The sequence below is a fragment of the Salvia splendens genome, chromosome 11, assembly GCF_004379255.2.
Source record: "Salvia splendens isolate huo1 chromosome 11, SspV2, whole genome shotgun sequence".
Lineage (NCBI taxonomy): Eukaryota > Viridiplantae > Streptophyta > Magnoliopsida > Lamiales > Lamiaceae > Salvia > Salvia splendens.
The window spans coordinates 18,128,360-18,131,626 of record NC_056042.1 but is presented as its reverse complement, the minus strand read 5'-3'; the positions used below and the strand labels follow the sequence as shown (position 1 = coordinate 18,131,626).

General features: G+C 41.9%; 1 long non-coding RNA gene across 1 annotated transcript; it reads right to left on the bottom strand.

The window, feature by feature from the left end:
- Window positions 1-969: 969 nt before the first annotated feature.
- Window positions 970-2,629, bottom strand: LOC121756420. The gene is made up of 2 exons (XR_006040945.1): window positions 1,355-2,629; window positions 970-1,233 (listed from the first exon to the last, which is right to left on the bottom strand). It is a non-coding gene; the product is annotated as an uncharacterized LOC121756420 (long non-coding RNA).
- Window positions 2,630-3,267: the final 638 nt, after the last annotated feature.

The window sequence follows — 3,267 nt, the reverse complement described above, 5'->3', positions numbered from 1 at the left end:
CCCTCAGGAATAGGCTAGGGTTCGAAATTCATGTAGTACAAGTTTGGAATAGTTTGTTTTGGATTTAATTTGGATAAATATTCCAAAACAATTAATTAAATCCAAGAAAAAGAATATAGTTTCCAATAATTGGAGGGGCCGAAAAGAGCCACTTTATTTGGCTAGAACAAAATACATGCTCTTATTTAAATTAATTTCCCACATTGAAAAATATAAATAACACTTCATTCCAAATTACCCATGACAATTTATTCCACATAGCCAACTCAATTACGTAGCAACAATTAAATTTCATAATGAAATTCCTAATCGACATATTAAAATAAAAGTCGCAAAAAAAAAATTAGGATGTTTCAGATTTACAGTTCAAAGCGGGAGACAAAGTCTTTCTGAAAGTATCCCCGTCGAAAGGGATAACTAGATTTGGCGTCAAAGGCAAACTAAAACCGCGTTTCATCGGACCTTATGAGATCTTAGAAACAGTCGTCCCTGTGCCGTACAGATTAGCACTCCCGCCAAGCTTCGGGAGTGTGCACAATGTGTTTCATGTGCCACAGTTGAGGAAGTATGTGTTCTACCCCAAACACATAGTACACCAAGAAGAAATGGTGTTAGAACTAGATTTGAGCTATGAAGAAAAGCCAGAAGCATTTCTGGACAGAAAAGTTGAGAAACAAAGCTATTGTAACAGTGAAAGTCCTATGGAAGCACCACGGCCGCGAGGAGGCGACGTGGTCACGTGGGAGCTTAAGGACCAGATGAAAGAGAAATACCCAGAGCTTTTTGCCTGACCGAGACAAAATTTCGAGACGAAATTTTTGTTAAGAGAGGTAGAATGTAATAGCCGAGACCTAGATTTTCGAGAATTTTAAGATAAATACTAGAATTTAAATAATGCGAATGAAAGAGTATTTATTACTCCTTGAGTAAACAAAGAACACATATTTGAACTTTCCGTTAAGAGACATATACAAAAAAGGGGTCGTTTATTGCTTAAGTGAACGAGATGAGGTACACATAGTCGATAGTCTACAAAATTTACAATGAGGACAAAAAGAAATGAGATACACTAACTAACTAATATAGCTTTTTGTTTTCATACAAGTTGAGACGAAAACAAATAGGGGGACATAAAGTGGGAACAGGATCGTGGAAATATTAGCTTCGGCTCTTTCCACGCGAGCTTAGGCCCAGATTCTAAGGGACCATTGGGCCGAATGAGGGAGGCTGCAACTGCAACCAAGGGGAAACCAGCCTCGATCATTGCCGGTAACCAACAAATAGCCAAAGGAAATGCATAAGAAACAGAATGTGTAAAATAACCATGTTAGAAAAGGGAAAAAAATAATACTACCTTTCCAGAAAAATGAGGAAGTGCTCGGCTAAAAGAAGCAAGCCAGCCGGCACCCTCACCCAATAGCTGCAGGAACCTGGTAAGACCGAGTGTGGCAGCTCGTACCTCCAGCTCACAGCTGCCATTGCCGAGGATAGGAGCTTCAAACCCTGCTATCCAGAGGTGCACCTGCCACAGGAGATATGACCATTAAATGAGCAAAGTAACAAGTAGTCATAAGTACTAAATTCAGTTAGAGTGGCTGCAGAGTGCAACAGCCACTATAAGCTCACGAGTACACCTCCATATGCCACCAAAATCAGTTAGAAAAGAGACCAAGGGACCAGGGTACGTGCTCTGCAGAGCTGCAGAGAGATCAACCAGATTGGCAAAGCCTGAGGTTTCCTTTTCAGCAAAGTACATCAGCCTTTCTCAAGCTTTCAGTTAGGCAACCATTATAAATAGCCCCTCAGCCCTTTCCTCCTTAAACAACACAATCAATAGCATAATAACAAGCTAAGGAGAGGAGGAGGAGCCGTGTTAGGGACAACCGCCCGAACAACTCACCACAGGGACAACAGTCCGAACAACCCACAATAGTTAACCCTCCAACAGCTCAGGTTTCGAAGCATATAGTTCACAATTTCTTAAATGAACCCTAGCATGTTAGGCACCACAATTTAAGAAATTCAACTAGCATGCTCAATCAAGTAAATCAACAGAAGCTTAAGCTGATCAAGAACTCACCCTAGCAAGTTTTCAAATAAGATTCATAACTTAGAAACTCAACCTAGCTACTGCCCAGATTTCGACACAATGATTTAAGTTGTACTAGGTTGAAGGCTTAGCTTAGCATACGAAGCTGTCCGGCGCGAGTCGAACGGCGACAGAGTAGGACATCCAGCCGGAGATGCCGGGGGTTGAGCCGACGATGCTGAGCGAGCGGCGACTGCCCTGGGACGAGGCGAGGCAGATGCTTTCAACACTCCGTCGCCTTCCCGGCAGTGGCTAGGTGAGAAGCTTGGGTGAGCGACGGACGGCGTTCGTCTGGAGGAGGAGTCGACTACGATGCCGACTGGGCAGGGGCGAGAAATCGCTGGCGCTGGCGGTGAGCTGATGAACTCCGAGGGACGATGGCAGCGCGGCTTCCGAGAGAAAAAAGAGGGAATAGCCACCTAGAAAGAGAGTGTGATACGAAGGAGAGAGGGATGGCGCCGGCGACGGCGGTGCATGACGACCGGTGCATGGGTTTCCCGTTTTCTTTTTCTTCTTCAATTTTGGGGAAGGATTTCGAAAATGAGGGGAAGCGATGGAAGGGAGATCGATAGGGGTATGGAATTTGGGCTAGTCAATTTAATTAACTTGGGCCTCATCCATTCTTCAAAAAAAGAGGAAAAGGGGTTGAGCCGAAAATGCTTAAGAAGCAAATATTCTGGGCCAGAATATTTAATTCCTAGCTGGGCCTAAGAATTTAATTCTTGGACTAATATTTTAGTGGGAACCATTATCTTAATTTAGTTCAGAAGTATAATGAAATTTATTCCCTAAGTCACAGAAGAAAAGAATTATTAAGTCGTGTTGAAATAGTACCCAGTAAATAAATAGATGAGAATTTCTTTAGTCACAGAAAGTATTTTAAAATACTTAAGATAATCTGGAAATTTTTATACCCGAACAGATTGCCAGATTCAGAATAAATTAAATCGCCGATTTAATTAAGGAGTTAAGATTTCCTTAGTTTAGAAGAAAGGGAATAAAATAATAAGCACACGCTTAGGCATGCATTCATGCAAGATAAATAGTTACTTAAAGACTAATTCAAGTATATGATTTGTTATAAAGGGACGTCGTCGCACGACAAGTAATCCCGGAAGCACCGTTTGAAAGAGTTAAGCAAACGAGGTGGGCTTTTCTTTCAAAATGTGATTTTATGT